The following is a 21421-nucleotide window of genomic DNA, read 5'->3' on the forward strand; positions in this document are numbered from 1 at the left end:
CTTTCATCGTTGGCTTTTTCTTTCACTCGTCGGTCTTGGCATCGTTCATCAGGTTACGCCGACAACGCCGCTCAGCCCAGAGACGGCACGCCAAAGGTCTGCGCCTAAAAGAAAACCCCTGCCGTAGTCGGAATCGAATCTTGGCACGTGGCGTTGTCATTCCGGCGTCTATCCGACTGCGCTATTCGGACAGGGTATTCATATGCACAGCGTTGGAGGTGATTTTGCACTTAGTCGTGTCTACGGACGCCGCTGTTGCTAGGGCGCACTGCACGCCTGGACATGACACACTAATTTGAAATGGGCGCGCTGCATACTCAGTCCCTGTATACCGCAGCGCCGTTGGCACGAACGCTGCCGTTGATAGGCCGCATTTCATGCCGGGAGATAAGCCGCTGATTTGATAGTTGCTGAGAACTATAGCATGACGGCAGATGCACCAGAAGAACTGAATCTGCGTGAATGAGGTAATGAGGTGATTGTATATGTGATAACGGGTAATTATCTGGTGTGTGTGTGGTATGGTTGTCTTTATTATCGAGTCAAGCTCAGCCACAAGGTTCAGTGGGTTTTGGTTTCGGTTGGATAAAAAGTTGGATTTTAGTTTATTGGGTATGCGTTTGGGTGGACTGAGAATCGGTTTGTGTTTGGTTAAGGGTTGGTTTGGAGTTGGGGATTTGGTTTGGTTTATACTGACTAGAGACAGGCTTCGCACGCTCCCTGTCCTCTGTAAGGCAGGGATTGGTTAGTTTTTGTGACCTAGTTGGAGATAATTAGGTCACACATGCTGGTTAAAAGCAAGGATATTAGTGTTCATAACAGGGTGTCGAAGCGGAACAGAGGCAAACCAAAAGCCGGAACGAAACCCGTATTCTGGCCGAAATTTAACCACAACCTGAACAATTATTTCTTAAGCACGCTGAAGCCAAACCGGCACTGAACCGAAAAAATAAATAACGGTTAGCGATTCACGACGAAATGGTTCGACCATTCGTGTTTAGTAATCTGCGTTCAGAGTCATTCGGCACTTTCCCTTTTCTCGCACCGTCAACTTCGTAACCAGTCATGGACTTTCTCCTTCAGATCAATCACAGCACGATGTTGTCGCAACATGGGGAAAGGGACACGCACAAATAATGCAATGTTATGTTGTTGCTCATTGCGGTTGCAGAGTGCAACACTAAGCAAACGAAATGTCGCATTCTCGGCAGCCTGCAGGTGTTTTGAAACGTCGAATTTACATTTGTAAGCTCACTACGACTGAGTAAGGTCAATGAGGCCGCTAGGTTGCTGCTCCGCACGAGGGTTAAGACCCACTCGCGAAATGAGCATACTCGCTGCATTTCATGACTGGTATAAAACTGTCGCAAACCTGGAAATTGTCAATACTTGACTAGTGCGACCCGTAAGAGTTTCTCAGTGGCTAAGTCTCTGGCTGCTGACCCAAACAGGGCGATCACCACCCCCGATGGCCGTTTTTCTGACGAAGATGAAAAACAGAAATTTCAATTTGTCGTGATGTTGATGCCCGTTAGAAAAAATCCGGTGTTCTAAATTGCTCTGCGGTGCTGGTTTTGGTTTGTGGTAAAGGAAAAATTACCCCACCTTCCCGCGAGGGGAACCCTGTGGAGATGCGACGCATCTTGGGGGTTCACTTGGTGTTTCCGTTGGGTTGATTCTCTAATTGCGTGAAACGTGTGAGGAACGCGTATGATGTATTCTTTATTTAACACGCGGCGTAACGTTAACGATGACGGCCTTGTGGTCGCTGAAGTGTGCGGGTAGTGGATGGTGAAGTAACGGGACCACCGTGCAATTTGCAGCGCCGATCAAGTTTATGCACGTGCCCGAAATCGGAACGCCGGTGCTGGAACGACCGCGGCTATGACGCAACGTGGCGCGGCTATGACGCAACACAATCCAACACAATCCACTTTAATCCAATTCAATCCAAGCCAAGCCAAGCCAAGCCAACCCAATCGAATCCAATCCAATGCCCCTCCCGAGAGAGTGTTCGCTATCGGAGAGAAGAGGGGGTGAGCGGTGGAGAGCGCAGCTCGCGCGGCGAGGAGAATGGGGGAAGGGTGTGGACGGACAACAACAAGGCCGTATGGAGGGACAAGGCGAGTAAATGAGATGCAGTCGCATCTAAAATGAAAGGAAGTGCACTGGGGATATTTTTGAGCTGGGAAGGGAGCTCACCTGCATACTCTGCTCTCACTGCCGCGTGGTGGGGTAGAAGCAGAGTAGGTGTTCCAGAGTCTCCGGTTGCAACCAGTCCGCACATGTAAGGGAGTCCTTGCGCCCGTATCGGTGCACGCGTTCCGCCCCATTTCAGCAGTCGAGCCCTATTCGGAGCAGCAGGCAGCGGGGGACCCTGCTGATGCGTGCACGCAGTGGTCGCGGCGCCAGGCCACCCACAACACAAGGGTCGGGATGCATCGTCTGCAGCATACGGGCCAGGGCGGTGCGGGCCTTGTCGAAAGCGGTGACATACCTTGAAACTGGGGTGCCATCCTGGTGGGCCTCCCGTGCTCGGGCATCGGCGTCCTCGTTACCCCGGATGCCTCTGTGGCCCGGCGGCCAGTGAAGACGCCGGTCGCAACCTCGGGAGGCCACCATGGGCAGCTTGGCTGCAAGGGAGCGCTCCGGGTAGCAGGTGCTGTTGCTGTTGGGAAGGCCTGTAGTCTGTAAAATGACTGCGCCGGGGTGGCCCTGCGGGCGGTCAGCCGCAAGGTGCAGCCTGGCCTGCTCCGCCCGAGTGGACAAGGCGGGGAAGGGCAGGAGGCAGCTCTGGATGAGAGGCACCACGGGTGCAGCTACCGCCTCGCCCGCGCTGTTCTTGACATAGCCCTCTAAGAAGAGATGCAGCTAGCCGCTCAGCTCGTCCTGCAGCACTGCGGCTGTCTCGTGAAGGATGGCCTGGGGTGGTGTGGTCTGCTTGTTGCAGACCCCGTGGAGGGTCTTGGTTATCCGCAGGGAGCCGCGGTGTCTGGTTCAGAAGGGGTCGGTTCGGCTTCTCGAATGCCTCGTAGAATATAGTGAGCCCATGTGCGAGTTGGGCCGGCTGCGTAATCTCTGCTGGAGGGCAGCGCCGTCGCGTGCGGTCAACAGGATCTCGATGTGCCGCAGCCCAATCAGCAAGGCCGGCATCTCGATGGGAAAGGTGCCGGCCTCAGTGTAAGTGCCCTCCCTAGGGAGGCCTAGGGAGAGGTGCATGGCGTGGTGCTAATACATCTGCAGCTCGTTCTAGTGTCGAGGTCGCAGGTACACGAGGGGAAGCGAGTACAGCACAGCTGAGGAGGCGATGCCGTGGAACACACTCTGCTCTACCTGGTGTGAGCAGCCGTTGACTCGAGCCGGAAGCTGCCGCTCCCCTTGGAACTCCCGTGCACTACGTTGCCGAAATGCCTTGATGGCCGGCAGCCATGTGAACCGGCAGTCAATGAGCAGCCCCAGGTTACTTCACGGTCAGCCGGCAGGGAAGAGGCCTTCCGTGGAGTGTGATGGCCGGTGTTGCCCATCGAGTCCTGTAGCCTCCTGGGTGCAGCCTAAGGGCGTGCGTTTTGGTCTCCCAGAGCTGCAGGCCAGGGCTGTCGAGGAAGGGTTTAACTGGTCCCAGAGCCTTCTTGAGGCATGCCTTAACTGTGCGGCAGCATGCGGTGGGGCCATGGGTCCATAGCGCCACGTCGTTTCTAGTACACTGTAACGTCGTCAGCATACAGCGCCCCCTCTACTGGGTGTCGCAAACCGGGAGGAATGTAGTAGGGACGACAGGAGCCAGCAACAAGTCCCGGGGCACCCGAGAGGGGATGTCTTCAGGACGGCTGGTCGCCAGGCCAACTTTCACCCGGAAGGTCCGGTCACGCAGGAACGCCAGGATGTAGCATCCGAGGCGCCCCATAATGCCCACGCCGTTCTGTGCCTCTAGGATGGCCCCGTGGGCGACATTGTCGAAAGCCGACCGCATGTCCAGCAGGAGCCGGAAGGCCACCTTCTTGTCGTCGCGGGCCTGGTTCAGCATGGAGATGACGTCCCCCAGGGAGTCAGTCGTGCAGTGGTGCTGCCTGAAGCCACTTTGCTGCTCCCAGAAGACGCCGCTCTGGTCCGCGATCCACTCAAGACAGGCCAGTACTGAACTTTCAGTGAGCTTCCCCGCAGCCGGCGTGAGTGACACCAGCAGGTAGGACTCTGGCTTCGTTGGGGGCTTGCCCCCCCGTGAGGATTGGCGAGATGCGCCCAACGAGCCAAGGTGGCGGGAGGACACCCGTCTGCCAGACTTGATTGAACAGACGCAGAAGGGGCTCCAGATAGGTGACGTCCAGGTTCCGCAACATCTGGTACGTCACCCCGTCGATGCCAGAAGAGCTTCGCCGCTGGGGCCCCTGTCGAAAAACCTAGCGGTGCTGGAGCTCCGCTTCCAGCGTCCGCCTGATTATGGCACTACCTAACGCTGAAATACGCCGGACGCGGGAACGCTGGAGCACGCCGGAAGCGGAAACGCGTGGATCCGGCGCGCACTGGAACGTAACGCTGGAACACTCCGGAGACCACGCCGTCCCCAGCGGATAGCGAGGCCGAGGCTCGCGCTAGGCCTTTGTGCTTTAATAGCCGTGTAATTACAAACCCACATAGGTGTTAACAGGAAATACCGAAGTCCTTCCTTTACACAAACATATTTACGGATACAAAATTTCGCCAGACACAGTAGGGCACTTTCAGGCTGATTTCGCCCTGCTGACTGCATTGTTCCATCATTGCACTCAATCGGGTCGAGAGAAAAGTTCTTCTCCCAGATAAAGAAAAATTAAACGAGAATCCACAATAACCGTTCGAAAACTGTATCCTTATAGTCCTTACGGTCGTTAAAACACCAGTAAAGAACTATTTCTTGAACCTGTTTTATTTGAAAAGCAAAACGTGAGAGAACGTGAGAAAATTAAAATAGAAAGTCAATCCTTAGCTTCATTTCGTTCCTTAGTGAACCTTGATCCGTTGACAATGCATTCGTACAGCAAGGCCTCGAAGGGTATCCTGTGGTGAAAAGCGCACGTCTCTGCGGTGCAACACTATCTCAAAGAGTACGCACGCAAGATACCTGCCAAAGTCACGCAGGGGTCACTGCAATTTCAGTCGATTGTCGAAGCACATCGCACATATTCTAAATCACACTGCCTGTAAGATTCGTCGTATTCACTCGCATCAAAGTGCCAATTTTCCCAGGTACCACGGTTTGTCGTCGCTAGAAAAGTCCTCACTTGTAAATCCGGACCACTGTTCTTGCTTTTACCACAGCTTATGTAGCTTCACATGTTGCTGCTGACACTTCGCGGAGACATAAGATGCACGTTTTTGCAAACAACTTATACGTAACTTCAAGTAGGCGCAGTGAAAGGTGGATTCACGGGCAGCGCTTCAACAACTAGCATCATTCCCGCGGTAACAACTGGCCCACGAAATACACAGCCTGCATACACAGGCTGCCAGCATGCTTCACGAGGTAGTGTTACAACTTGGCTACCTGGGCATTGTGGGGTGAATGGGAATAGGGTGGCCGACGGAACAGCTTGCGCGGCCCACACCCAATCTAGTGTCATCATCCCGATTCCTTTCTCTCGACGTGACGCCGCGACACTTGCGAACTCCGTGGCGCGGCCGTTACAACTCTCAATATGGACACACGGAACAAAGCATTATCCGCCATTCTACAGAATTGATCGCGCCAGCACATTTCGAATGCCATGTAGCCTGGGAAAGCGCGACGAAGCAGTCGTTCACCGCATTGGCCTCAACGTCGCTTTTACCAGCCACTACTTGCACAAGGCGCGCCGAGTTGCCTCCCCTCACTGTCACGTATGCAGTGTTCGTGAGGACATAGAACATGTACTGTGTGTGTGTCCCCGTTATTACACCCTGCGGCTAACATTGAAGACAACTTTGGGACTACGTGGTGATGCACCATTGAAGCTTTGCAACGCCATTGGTCCATGGCACTCAACTGCCGCGGCAACACGGAGTACACGAGCCTTGGTGTCATTTGTCCGTGACTCTGGCCTGAACAAAACTCTCTGAATTTATGTTTGCCTTAACTTCACTTCTGTCTGGATGCTGTGTGCGTGATCCTGTGTCAGTCAGTTTGTGGGCTTATTTGCTTTTGTAGTGTCTGTAAGAGTTTTTGTGTCTTCGTTTCCTTTCCCTTTCGCCCATCTCACGTTCATGTGGAGTAGCAAGCCAAGCTCGCTGCCAGGCTGACTTCTCTTCATCATTAAAGGCATTCCTCCTCCTCCTGGACGAGCCGCTAAGCCACGCAGCTACCGCCAAATTTTGAGCGAAAGACTAAAGCAGGAGGGAACAAAGTGTTCCCCGGCCGATCACGAAAACTTGTTCCGCGACCCCTCCTTACCCTTCTCATTTCCTAGTATTGCAGGCTCCCCCAGCCCGAGAGTGCTGTTGCGCGACAGGGCGATGTATCTACGAACTTTCTTCCGAACGGCCGTGCTAGAGCGAAGGCGCGCGTTTTCTTTCTTTCTACGTTTATTTTTTTTCAACGCGTCTTGGTAATGCAATGGGTTCACTGGCGCCATTTTTTTCTTTTCACACAGGTAGGGGCAACTGGTTAGCTGGTTCTAAAAACTTATTTTTACTAGTCAAACTTGATTGGAGACATGGTTCGCGTTAAAATAAAAAGGTTGCTCGCTAGAAAAAGAAAAAAAAACAGCACGCAGATGGAGACAATGGGGCTCTCAGACAACCAAAAATGCAGGTCAAAATGTAAACTGCAATAATTACCGTCTTCAAAAAGCACGTCTTGCTTGTCATTTATGCGTCCGTTTTGCCGACGGGCTACACTTATTGCCTGATTCTTTTATCAAAGATTGTTTGTGGTATAATATTTTCAACTACAATTTCCTCAGACAAGCCAAGGCATTTGTGAAGGTTCTTTATTTATCCATTTGTTTGGTTATCGGGGACGCTTGAATGTTCCAACGACACTCTTAACACCATTCTCACAAAGTTTCCTAATGGGCAGATATTTCTTTTCGGTGACTTTAATTTCTCCGATCTTAACTGGGAGTCACCCGTTATCTCAAGCGAAGAAACATGCGAATCATCAAATTTTGTGGCACTCTGCTCAACCTTTTCTTTAACTCAGGTTATCACTGAGCCAACAAGAATAACTGATTCCACGTCTAACATACTTGACTTATTTTTCATAACAGCTCCCGATCTTGTCAGCAACATCAGCTATTTACCGAAAATAAGCGATCACTCCGTAATACACGTAATCCTGAATTTTCCAACTCGTTTGTCCCGTAATAACAATAAGGTTATTTACGATTACGGAAAGGCTAACTTTTCGGCCATTAATGATGGGCTGAAGATTTTTCTGAATGAGTTTCTTGTTGGTTTCGACGAGAGATCGGTCACTGAAAACTGGCACCTGTTTAAAAGCACAATTCACAGTTTAATTAAACATCATATTCCACAAAGGGTCATTACCACTAACCGACAGTTTCCATGGTGCAGCCGTGCATTTAAACGCCTTGCTAAGAAAAAAAAGACGTTTCTTCACCACAGCAAAGCGGTCTCGAAAATTGCAGCGCTGGTCAGCACTTAAGGATGTCGTATGCACATATAAGAAACCTTTAAAGCAAGCAAAACATAAGTTTATGAATGTTACACTACCTGAACTGCTTTTCAAAAACCCTGAAAAATTCTGGAGTATGATTAACAATACAGAGGATTCAACAATTTCTCTTGTTGATTTGAAGTCAAACCGAATCAGCAACGCTGATTGCACCGTCGCTCTGAATGACACATTTGCAAAAGCATTTTCCAGTTGTACTAACCCGCCACTCCCTGGGTGTCACACTCATATTGATTTCCCAATGGATCCTATTCATTTTGATTTTGATGGCATTGTACGCATAATTGAGAGCCTAAAATTATCTTCTAGTTGTGGTCCCGATGATATTAATACAAAAGTGCTGAAAAACACCTCGGTTTATGCCGCTATATTATTATCCAAAATATTTAATCAGTCTCTTCAATCAGGGGAGATTCCAGATGACTAAAAAATAGGTAAAGTGATTCCACTCCATAAGCCTGGTGACAAACATTCCGCTTCGAACTATCGCCCCATATCGTTAACGAGTATTTCTTGTAAAATATTTGAACACGTCATCGCTTCTGACTTGCCAAGTTTTCTTGAATCATTCTCATTTTTTTCACCTGAGCAACACGGCGTTGGAAAATTATTTTCGCGTAAAACGCAGTTGGTAACCTTCACAAACGACCCTCATTCTGTACTTGATAACGGTATACTGCGGCTGATTGCATATTCATAGACTTTTGTAAGGCGTTCGATAAAGTGCCCCACAGCCTGCTTCTTCACAAACTAAGGCAACTAAATATAGACCCCAGTGTTCTTAAGTGGATTGAATGTTTTCTAACATATCGCTCTCTATTCGTTCATGTTAATGAATTTTACTCTTCAAATCTACCTGTCACTTCAGGCGTCCCACAAGGTTCAGTTTTGGGTTCATTGCTTTTTCTCATATATATTAATGATCTGCCTAACAATCTGACTTCTTCTGTAAAACTTTTTGCCGATGACTGTGTTATTTACCGCGAAATAAAAAATTCTAACGAAGTTTTTTTGCTTCAACAGGATCTTGACGCTATGGATAATTGGTGCTCGACTTGGCATGTGACCCCTTATGTTATTAAATGTAAAGCAATCCGGTTCCCACGCCAACGTAACTTAAACCCTTTCTCTTATAGTATAAGCAACTCCCCCATTGCTACCAGTGTCGTGTTACAAATACCTAGGGGTTATCTTAACAGCAGACCTGAGTTGGAAAATGCGTGTCGTAGAAATGTATCATAAGCTGGTGACGGAACTGAACAATATTTACTCCCAGGCTTCTGAACAGAAAGTCTTGAAACGAAGAAACACCAAAAGCGAATGGATAGATGGAGAAATAATTAAACTTTGTGACGAAAAAGAAGAAATATGGAAACGCTGCAAGAAGGAACCCGGAAATCAAGTTTTGAAGGAAGAATACAGAAGAATTCGTAATAAAGTGACAGCAAAGCTGCGACTCGCGAAAAACCGGTACTATTTGGAAAAATTTTCCATTAATAAAAGAAGCCCGAAAAACACCTGGGGAATGTTAAATCAGCTTATAGGCAAACAAAAGAAAAGGTCTATTGACGACACCATTATTAATAACTTTAAGAACAGGGACGTCCGCTCCTTGAATGATACATTCAATGACCACTTTATACAGGCTATTGAAGGCGTTAGGGGAGCAAAGAAAGTACCATCTTCGGATGGAATAAGTAGTAGGTCAACATGCTCACAATCGGCTTATTTGCAAGAAATGACAGAAGAAGATCTTTGGTGTATTGTTAACCATATACCAATATTTAAACCCGCTGGTGTGGATGGAATAAGGCCGAGAGATATTTTCAGAAATTTTAAGGAATTGAGAACTGTGGTCCAGGCTATAATAAACGGGATACTCAACACGAGTATAATACCCAATGAAATGAAAATATCAATTGTTAGGCCACTGTACAAGAGAGGAAAGAAAGACAGTATTGATAATTATAGACCGATTTCTATTTTGTCTGTTATAACCCACATAATGCAAAAGTATCTGGCAAAAATAATGGTCAGCTTTTGTGAAAAAAACTTTTTATTGACGCCCACCCAATATGGTTTCAAAAAAGGGCAAAGTACCCTGACGTTGCTAGAAGATTTCTGTGACCATGTACAAGCCAAAATTGACGAGAATGAGGTTGCCTTAACTTTATTTTTGGATCTCACTCGAGCGTTTGACACGATTGACCGCGACATTCTAATTTGTAAACTTGAAGGACTGGGATTTCGAGGGCCATTCAATGCGTTGTTTAAAAATTTCTTCTCCGACCGGAAACAAACTGTGAAAATTGACGGTAATTACAGCGAATTAAGATTGACAAAATACGGAGTACCCCAAGGTTCTTCATTGGGACCTTTGTTATTTAATTTGTATGTGAATGACATCGGAATGCTGAACCTTCAGTCCAAAATATTTCAATTCGCTGATGACACTGCCCTTGTCGTAACACATCAGACTTTGGAGTGCGCAACAAATTATCTTCAATCTGACATATATAAAATTATGACATGGTATGAACAAAACTACATATACGTGAATGCATCGAAAACAAAACTGGTTTGTTTTCACAATCCTCATAAAAAACTTGATAAGTTGAAACCTGTGTTGCTGCATTCGAAAAATTGCAAAGGCTGTTCGTGTGTTTCACTGGAACTAAGTGTTACTGCGACATATTTGGGATTAGAATTAGATGAGACGTTGTCGTGGCGCGTTCATGTCGAGAACATATGTAAAAAGTTACGTTATGTTGCCGCTCAGTTGTATCAAATTAAAAGCAGTACGAGTGTTAAGTTCAGAAAGATTGTTTATCAAGCACTGGGGGAGTCGCTTTTAAGATACGGAATTTCACTTTACGGGTTTTGTTCTGCCACACTCAAAAAACAAATAAATAAAATAATCTTCAAGTGTGCAAAGAGTATATGTTACGGTACCAATTCAAGTGATCTAGACAAGAAAAGCCTATTGAAACTGGTAGATCTTCTTACAGTGGAAAAGTTACGCGATTACGTAATTTATGTAAACCACTATTACGATAATCGGTTTAAAGTGGTCAAACCAAAGAGTACGTTTGGTTTGAGAAAAAGTGAATATTACAATGTACCACGGATTTTCACTAATTATGGGAAGCGATGCCGAGTGTATTATGTTCCTTCCCTTTTTAATAACCTGCCAATTGACGCACTGCATATTCCATCATTGAAGCGAGCGAAGCGCACCTTGAAAAATGTGTGCTTAGAAACAATATGAACTGTACTGTCTGCGTGTATGTGTGTGTGTTTTATTTGTCAACAAGTTTATTGATCTGCATTATGTACAGCTGTGAGTTATTTTGAGTATTGTTATTCACCGCTGTAGGTAATTTTCACACAATGACCATTGTGTTGCGTTCTTTTTTATGTGTTTTTGAGGCAGATGTTGAATTTTTTTTCGTGCTTTTGTTTAAATGTTCGAACTCTATTATGTACGTGAGTGATCGCGTTTTGTTGCGCTGCTGTTAACTATGCCGGCTGCCTGTGCCGCACTCAAGCACGCTAGTGCTTAAGCGGCGCAGAATTACCAATGTCTGTAATTTACAGTGCACAAATAAACTTACTTACTTACTTACTTCTAATAATGCTAACTGGATGCTTGGTTTTATTATGCGACATGTTTTTCTTAGCCCCCGCTTCTGCTAAACTGTTATTGTATAAGTCAATTGTTCTCTCAAAACTCGAATACGCGGCTTCAGTGTGGGATCCATGCAATAATTCACTAATAAATGCACTTGAAGCAACCCAGAAGCGAGCATCGCGTTTCATCCTTCACGATTACGGCCGTTTATCAAGCGTAACGCAAATGAAAACAACTTTATATCTCGAACCACTCACACTGCGCAGGAAGATATCGCGCATGTGCCTTTTCTTTAAAATCTATAAATTGAACGCCACCCTTAAAACTGCTATCATCTCACCCCCTACTCATGTATCATTACGCATAGATCATTCTTGCAGAGTTAGTATCCCGAAATGTCGCACTGTATCATATTCAAATTCGTTTATTCCTAGAACTACATCGGAGTGGAATCGCCTGCCACCATTCCTAGTACTTACTAACAACATCGACCAGTTTAGGAAAAAAGTGTCTGATTATTTCGCTTCTCTCTAGCTTGTGACGTTTCTTTGCCACAGTGTTTAATTATCCTTCTAATATGTCATTTCCATTTGCATGCAACTGTCAATGTTAGTTTTGTTAGCTTTCCATGCTACAGGCAATAGCTGGGTAGACTTTTGTTAAGCATTTGTATATATCTGCGGACCGCTGGATATTTATTTGATTGGTGTTTTTGTATATTGCTTCATATGTATGGAATGTGTGTACAATTAAAACATCTTTGAACATCCTGATGATCATGTGCCACTCTTCTCAATAATGCCCTCTGGGCCATGAGGGTACCTGAAATAAATAAATTACCGTGAAATGCAGCCATAATGCTAATAGCAGCAATACAACAAACTTTCATTACGATAGACGCTTTCAATGCAATTCAACGAGATGATCGTCACTAGTACGCAGCATTGTTTCCGTGCAGCGCGCGGTAAAAAAGTTAGACTTTGCGGCACCGCACGGGCCGCAAACACAAAGTTTCGGAGGCATCTGCGTCGATCGCGGCACCGAAATACAACCAACCGACCACGTAACCGGCGCGTGGCATTCTCGTGTCCGGCCCAGCACCGCATGAGACATACTACAGTCACACCCGACTATAATGAACCCGGCGGATAGGGCGAATTATGCTATAGTATATCGAATAAAAATAAATCAGTTACGAAAATACACGTGAAACATATTCCTTATAACGAAGTTCACATCTGATATATCGAACTCGGCGTGCCTAGAATGCCGGCCAAAATGCATGCTCTCGGAGCGGCGATTGACATGTTGATTGGCCGCAACCACTAAGCGAAGGCCGCCACTGAGACATTGAGCCTCGTATGGAGCGACATGACGCCCGTCACTTTCCGTAGCTGTTTCCGACGCGCTGAACTCACGACGGAACCCGCCCAGTCAGTGAGTCCGGACCAAGACGGCACCTCGGCAACCTTACCGATGCTGTGCCGAAAGGAGTGTCCTTCGAAGATTTCCCGAGGGACGTTGCCGTCACTGTAAGCCCCTCGGACGCGGCAAACTTCAGCAGCACAGTCGTAATGCTGATGAAAAGCACCGAGGAGGCAGAGGATGTCGCGAGTGAAAGCCGTCCGACGCTTAATGAAGTGCTTTCGGCAGTCGATATCCTCCGCCAATATTTCTTCGATATTGAAGGACGCGTACTCGAACAGGTGCAAACAATGTCTCGTGTAAAGAATGCTGTGCTAGTTGACGCTTCCACAACGATAGGGAAAACAAAAATCACCGCTTTTTTTAAAGTAGGCCGTTAAGGCGGAAAGTAGCTTTATTATTTGCAATAAATCTATTGTTTTGTGTATGGTAACGACATACTTTATTTTGTTCGTTTCTGCACGCGGGGATGGCAAGGGGATTCCCACGCATTGTGAACTCGTAACAATAAACTCGTTATAGGTGGGTTCGACTATAACCAGCTATTGGATATATCGAACTAATCGTGGCGCATATTGCAGTTCGCTAAACCGGGTTTGACTGCATCCCGTTCGTGCTATCCCTTTCGCCCTTACTGAAGCCAAGTCCCCAGAGGCAACTTCCCCGTGTTATTCGATGTTTCCAGCAACCTCCCCGCGTTGCTCTCGTTCAGTTCGGCGTTTTCCGGCTTTTCCCGTTCTCTACAGCGTATTCCATCCCTCTCCTATTGCTGCAAAATGCGGTCTCCGCGTTGCTGTCGTCTAGTTCGGCGTTTTCCAGTGTTTTCCGTTCTTTCTAGCGTATTTTTCTAGGACGGGTTTTCCTGCAACTGCGAAGTTTTCGGGGGGGGGGGGGGGCTGTGTAGCTTTCCTTTGTAGCCGTTGGCTGCATTTAGGTGGATGTCAAACTTTCCTTTACAGAAACTTCCTCCGCCTTGGGGATTCCCCCAAAATCTGGTCGGTTTCTAGCGTATTCCATCGCCCTCATAATGCTGGAAAACACGGGATTTTCCGACAGGGGCAGCGACTGAGGGCGGCTTGCCGCTCGCGGAGCGTGATGTAAGTGGAGCGGAGGGACACCATTCTCTGGTCGTGTGGGGTGGCTGGCGCCACGGCCCGAGCGGATGCAGAAACTGGAGGCGGGGCTTGAGCGGCCGGAGCAAACTGGTCGGCGAACAGGTCCAAGAGGGCGGCCTCAGTGATTCCCAGGGATATGGCGACCGCGAGCACGGGACGCTGGGTGGTGGTGGCATGCGCCAGCAGGGCCTTAGTGATACGCCGGGCCCTGTGGGAGCCCATGGAGGAGCACAGCGACTTCCAGCACTGCCTGCGACGCTGCTGTGTCTGCCCGCATTTGGCGTTTGCCCGCCGCTAATCAGTCCAGTCCTCTGGGCACTTGCTTCGCGTTGCCTTCCTCTGTAGCTGGTTGGGGAAGGCCCGACTCAGAATTTGCGCTTCCCGGGAGTGGTGTCCAGAGAGGTACCCCTCCTCGTACCGTTGCTTTGTCGGCGCTCCGCACGACTGCTGTGAGGAAGTCGACTTCCGGGTCCTGAGTGCATTTGGTCATTCCCTTGCGGAAGTCGACCCAACTAGTGACAGCATAAACCCTGGTGCCGGCTAGCTTGCTGGCTCCCACGGGGTACCAGGATTGGGTAGGGGGCAGACCCCCAGGTTCTTGCGGCGGTCTCCCAGGAAAAGGCGCACCGCTGCGTCACCAGGGTGACGTCGATGCATGACGGGTAGACCGTACCACGACGACGACAAGGGCGGAAGAAAGTGGGGCTACCGGTGTTAGCCACGTGCAGTCAACAGGAGGTGGCGGCGTCCACCGGCGTCCTTCCCCTGCAGATGGCTCGGTGGCTCGCCCAGGCCGGTTAATCTGCGTTGAAGTCGCCACACACCAAAGCGTCAGATCCTTGGTTTACGCCAAGCTGTCACAGGGCCTCGGCACCCCAGGGTTTCTGATGCCACGGTAGTGTCCGGTGTCTCCATGCTCACCGTCATTGCGTCATACTCCATGGGGCTGTCAGCAACTGGGGCCAGGTGAACAGAAGCGCTGTTGAGGGTGGCCCGCACATAGACTGCTGCCCGAGACTGTCCCAGTGGGTGGCTGGTGTCGCGGCACGGTGTGCTGTAGCAGGACCTAAGGGGGAAGCTGGTGGCGCGGCGATGACACACATAGCCCGGGACGCGCGGGGTGTTGCCGTAGACGTACACCTCCTGCATCGCAAGCACGGCGATGTGGTCCCGCAGCAGGTGTTCACTAAGCTCCGTGATATGGAGGCCCAGGCTGTTGCAGTCCCGCTGCAGGATGCGTGGCTGCCGGGATTTCGCACAGGTTCTGCTAGCCATGGTGGAGGTGGGCAGGGGGATCAGGAGGGCCGCGGTGTTCCTGGCCGCCACCCATGCAGGGTCATCGGCGGGCAGTGTGCCTAACAAGCTGTGCGCCAGTCCCAGCAGGACGGGGACCACCTGCTCTGGGACGGGGGCTGAACGCGGAACAACTGGGGTGGCGAGCAGGGCTGCGGAGCAGTGGGGCGCCTAGCTGCTTTCCACTTGGCGTCTGACCGGGGCTGGTGTCGTCCGTGGCGGGCAGGGTGCTGCGGTGCGCCTGATGTACAGGAGTAGCTTTGGACACCAAGCGCGCGAATTGTTTTTGACAAGTGGATTTTCACCTAAAAACAAAACAAGATGAGGCTCATCACGTGGTTTGAAATTATCCCTGCCCAGAATTCATACATTAATAATTTCGGCTCTTCTTTGCTGCCTTCAGCCATTGTCAGAAATCGACTGTGTATGCGCGTGTGGATGCGGTGTGCAAGCTTCTACAGCGGACAGCACTGGAGCGCACCAGAGCACCGAGATGTTTCCAACATAGCTTAGATGCTAAAAGGGGAGGGCCACTTACATCGATTAAATATGAAGTGGTGAAAGGAATGTGGAAACGAGTAATGTTTCCGGGTCTCGCATTTGCGAATGCAGTGTTCTGCCTAAAATCAGACGTTCTAGCAGGCCATGAAATGAACCAGAGAAAGGTAGGCCGTTTGGCCTTAGGCGCGCATGGAAAAGCAACGAACGAAGCACTGCAGGGAGATATGGGCTGGGCGTCGTTTGAAGTTCGAGAAGCGCACCGTAAAATATGTTTTGTGATGAGGCTGCGGGCAATGGATCAACGTTGGTGTACAGGTATGGTGTTAAGGTACCTATACTTGAAAAGTGTGGACACGCAGTGGCTAAGAAAGACTAGAAGGCTAACGATGAAATACGGAAAGAACAGTGGAGAATCCAAAACAGCCACGGTAACCAAAACAGAGGCAAGACAGATAGAAACGAATAAGTGAAGAGAAAAAATGGAAGACAAAAGGTCGTTGAGATGCACAGTGCTCAGAAATTGGACATTAGAAAGAAAACTTTCCAATATTATTTCCCAGTCCAGTGCTTTGCTATTGAGGCTAGAGCAGGTTGCTAGCGGACTAAGAGCTTTGTGTGGAAGTATTCACAAAATGATGCGGTAGGCGTGGTCTGCGGAAAAGAAACAGAAACTATGCGGCACATAGTGTTAGAATGGGAGGGTATCCATCCAAATCAACATGAGGGAAATATTCGGCTTCCAGAAACCGTAGGACTTAAGGGTAGCGCAGAGGAAGGTAACTTCAATGCTGTATAGACGACGAAAAGAACATTAAAATGCTGGTGGACGAAAAGCAGAGAGGGGAATATTGCCTAGGACAGCTAACACCTGTAACAAAAAAAAAGTGTTTTATGCGTAATAAGTTTTTTGTGCCTGCCCTAAGAGCAGCGCTAGTATTAAACCAAGAGTATAAAACATGAGTATATTGGTTCTTTTTTTGGTAAGATGACACGCCATCACCCCGATACAAAGAGGATACCAATAGCAATCATGATTGCCATGTGTCAAGGGCACCCCCTGAGAGGGGGACGCATCAAACCCCCGAAAAACAGGAAAGAAACGAACAAAGGAACGGCCATTTGAAGTGCGCGCCAGGAGCGCTCCAATCAGCAAGCGCCAGCGCCGACGCACCAAGGAATCCTGGGAAAAGGTAGCAGCACACTGGTCGGCCAATCAGGGAAGGCCACGCAGGTTACAAGTGGCGAGATGGCCATATAAGGACAGGGAGGAAGCAAGAAGTCAATGGGAGTGCGCCACGGGAGAGCCCAGAGGGTATAAAAGCGGGGCGCACAAAGAGAAGGGAGAGGCAAGAAACCGAAGACAACCAGGAGGCGGCCGGAGCACGTGCGCTTCAACGAACGAGCCAGGGGGACGCGGCCAGGCCATCGACCACGCCATCCGAGCCTGGGTGGGAGCGGGCCGACTTCGCATCGGCACCGTCATCCTAGGTGCACCACGAACCTGCGTCTTCGTGGCCCCAGCGGCATCGGTCGGGCACCAGCGGCCAACGTCCACGCTCCGTCGACGTTCGTCTCGACGGCCCCGAAAGGCGACATTCGTGCCAAGCCTACCTGAGACCTCCAGCGGCAGCGGCTACCAGGGGGTAGCCACCGAGGAAGCGCGCCGACGAAGGGATGACCGCGCACATCGAACGCCGGCATCAAGGACATCCAGCGGGAGCGGCTACCAGGAAGTAGCCGCAGAGGAAACGTCAGGACGCGCGGAGTCCACGCCGTCCAAGGAGTGACCGCGCGCATCAAACGCCGGCACCGAAGCGAGACGAGGACGGCTACCACCGGGTCGCGGCCACGCAACGGGTGCGACTCGTCAGCGCCGACGACAGCGGGGTGTAGGCCAGTCCAGTAGGGACGTAGGTAGTTGTAAGGGACATAACTAGGGAGTTGTGATACGAGAGAAATGAACTAGAACTTGATTAAGGAGTGTATTTGAACTGATAGTGTAGGACTTTATGGTAGATTTTTGGGTTTTGATTTGAATTGTATATTGACCTGTTAAGTTAGGGGTTTGTATGTGAGTTGTATTTTTTGGGATTGTAGAGGTTTGAGTGTTCATCGGTTGTGTGTAGTTTAAATATTGAGTGCCTTGCCTGAGGGTTTTTTGTGTGTGCATAAATGTATGTAGTTAAACAAGTCAACGGCTTCCCTGTGTCCATTGCTCCGAGCTGGTAACGACCACCCCACCATCCGTTCACGTGACAATGATCATCATCATCATCATCATCGGAACTCCGAGGGTGTGGCTTGGCCTTACCCTTCGAATGGCCGTTGTAGGTGGCAGCGGCGGCTGACTCATCGCCACCTGCGCTGCTAGAGACTGCTCGCTTTCCTTAATTTTCCCCGACAACAGAGTGTACCCGCGTTAGGGAGGGCATCATGGGACTTTTGTTTTTTGTTCTGGTTTTTGGTATCAGGTGCGACGCTGAACGCCTGAAAGACCATTGGAGCTTTGCGTTATAAATACGCGTTCGCCCCGAGCGCTTTTCAGAATGCCGTCTGCATGAAATCGAGGCGTTGCTAGGCTCAAGTCTTGTAAGCACTCCAGTGGGCTGTTGCTCCTGTAATCTTGCTGTTAATATTGCCAGGCAGTACGTTTTCCTTTCGGCTGTTGACATTATCATCATCGAGGCAACTCTTCTGCTCGCCGCTCCTCCACCACGCTACCATTAGAAGACGGAGGCGACGGCGCTAGGTACCGGGCCGCCTTCGCCAGTGTTACACCGTTGAAAAAGCAAAATACCGTAATGAAAATTTTCCTCTACAGTTGTTTTCTTTTGTCTGTACCAAAGAGCTGGCATTTTGTTTCCTTTTTGAATGTTCCCTGTGGGAAGTTTTTGCCGGTATTTTTCCTGTCCAGCTTGAAAAACATCCGCATCGACACTTTTCCAGGTGTCTTTCACATCTAAGCTCACGCACATCACCGGTATTTATGTTGATGTATTGATAACTGCCTCTCGGGTTGAGGAGACCTCAAGTAAAACTGAATCTAGGAGGTGGATAGCCATAAATGAGCATAGAAAGGGAGATAAAGAGGGAAGAATCATTACAAGCCGTGAAGCAAAGACAACACCTAAACGTGACACGTGAACGAAACACCTTACGTGACACCTAAACGAAGGTTAAGTGTCACGTAAGCGCGAGTAGAGTGTAATACTAAGCACGACCATCATAAATGACAGTTATTTGTCTATGTACATACATCCCCGGTCCTCGTATTCTGTTCTTCCTAGGTCTTTTAAATAACAATTGAGAACAAGCTCCCTTCCGGCTGGAGGTTGCATAGAAAGATATTGCAGAGTCGTGGGCCAATCACGTTCTTGCAGTACGGCGAGAAGTTCGTATCTGCTGATCCAGCGGTATCGAAAGACTGACTGCCAAGAGAGATACATAAATACTCGTAATGAATTGCGTTCTAGAATCGGTCAAGTGGGGATGAAGACGTAGTACAGCCTCATGGAATTTGAAAGATATATCCTTTGCATTGGACCGTTGAAATAACATTGGAAATATTAAGGCAGGAAATATAAGAAATGTCGATATTTTCCTGTGCAAGACGTCGATTGTGGCTAAATATAGGCAACAACAAAATACAGTTAACAATGTGTCAACTCCCCGTTAGCAGTCAAGTCATGTGATAAAAAGAAGGAAAAGTGAATGAAACCACGTTTATTCCACATTATAACGTGCTGAAGTCACTGCGGTGGAAAGGACTACGGTGTCATATGTGACGCTCGTTAATTGGTTAGTCACAAACTTATATTAAGGTGGGTCCACGCAGAGCTTGGAGGAAATGAGACACACTGAGGCGGTCGAAAAACATTAACGATTAGTTTAATGGGGTGCCTTAGTGGTGCCGACTTCCTCACCAGGTTGGACAGAATCGTTCGGGTTGCAAGGGTGGTGAAACGTCGACGGGACGCCGACGGGCCAAATTGGTCTCGGGGCCAGGAGATGGAGGCAGTGCGGAGCCGGTGGCTCGAAAGGTCTGCGCGGTGAATCCGAGGGCAGAAACGGGAGGCAGTACCGGACCGGTAGTTCGGCGAGCTCGAGCTGTAGGCCGCGATCAGGAAGGGGAGGCCGGGCAGGACCGGTAGCTCGGCGGGCTCGAGGTGTAGACCATGTCAGGAAACGCTGGCAGCGTACGGGCTCCTGGGAGGGACGCACTTTCGGATTGCTGCTACAGCTGCGTCCGAATAGCAAGACGGTCGCCCCAAGTCCAACCACGATCCTCTCCGTTCGCTCCTCTTTATCGCCTCTTCCTTCCACTTCCGATCAGCGGCGGGGGAAAGGGCGAGAAGGGCCGGCCACAAGTGGCGGTGGACGACGCGGCTGTCCGCGCACCCGCCAACGACGCGTCAAGAGAAGGGAAGCTTGGCTCACCCCCAGGCAAGAGGAAACATGTGCCCTTTACGATGCTGCCGCGCGTTCCCACGGGAAAACTTCCCTCGGCCAAAGATTTTCCATCTGGCTCGGAGAAGTCGAGACACATGCATGACCGTCACACATAGCAGAGGGAAAGGTAGGGCTGCCTCCTTTATATTAAAGGGCGTTAGGAGAAGTAGAGGCCTTATTGCAATTGCACAGTCGTATTCCTTGGCGGAGGCTTTTGTGCGCAACGGCAAATCACGTAAATAATATCCTGTGGCGCCTTGGAGACCCATCGAGACCGCAGCTTGTAATCCGCCACTGCTTATACTGCTTTCGTTAATATCTACATTATTTCTTCAATTTTTGGTATAAATTGGTATAGTTTTTTACACAAACTATTATTTTTATTAAATGAATGAATCAATGAGTACTTTGTCTTCATGGAACCTGTAAACCAGTAGCTTGAACTCTACAGTCAGTGACATTCCTGTGGCGTCGACCTACGCTCGCAAACTGAGGAGCCAGAGCAACAGGGTCAGCGTTCGGCCACGCAGTGACTCAGACGGCAAACCGGTTCCCGGAATAGTCCATGGGTATTACTACAGTGCATGATGATGCTGAGAAGGGCATAGGTATCCTGCACACCTGCAGAAAACCGCCGAATGAACGCGCCCACATCCAGAGGGTGCAGAACGTTGACGCCAAGAATGGAAAAGCGCAGGCGTTCACCCCGTCCGCGCAACTATTTTAGTTCTCATGGACAATTCCGTTCGTGAGCAGGTGCAATTCCACAATAGACACTGCGAGACGGAATTTTAACAATGAACTTCAAAGAGGTGCTTGTCCCTTCACACCAAGACATCATGGTAAGTTTTTTCAGCGTGCGAGTCGAACAAGTTAATTAGTATATATGCAGTAGCAGAGACAGCATATTCACCAAAAGAGAGGCATTTACTTCCAAAAATATGTTTGAGGTGTGGCCAAAAGAAAGCGAATTACGAAAAAATTTCAAATTTAAGTGCTCTAGGGAAGGTAAGGCACAGAAATTCGGAGAATTGTCTTCTAATGCGCAGAATCGTTACGCCGTTTGACTTTATCGTGATTTGTTACTGTTACACTTCATAATGAGCATCCAAATGCGGTTGTTTCTCTTATCGTTTCAAACTCTCCTTTGTTTCATTTTTTCAAATGATGCACTTATACGCAAATATAGCGATTATCTGCCACAAACGTGTCAAATACCTAAATTTTTACGGTATGTCTGCACGGTAGGTCTGGTAGGTGTGCACGGTAGGGCTTGTAGTGCACTGTAGGTCTGTTTTCAGCATATTTTTGTCGTGCTTATGACGTTATTTTTGGGTATTTTTTATATTTTTCTTCATA

The sequence above is a fragment of the Haemaphysalis longicornis genome, unplaced genomic scaffold, assembly GCF_048455015.1.
Source record: "Haemaphysalis longicornis isolate Haplotype H1 unplaced genomic scaffold, Haemaphysalis longicornis Haplotype H1 scaffold_1, whole genome shotgun sequence".
NCBI lineage: Eukaryota > Metazoa > Arthropoda > Arachnida > Ixodida > Ixodidae > Haemaphysalis > Haemaphysalis longicornis.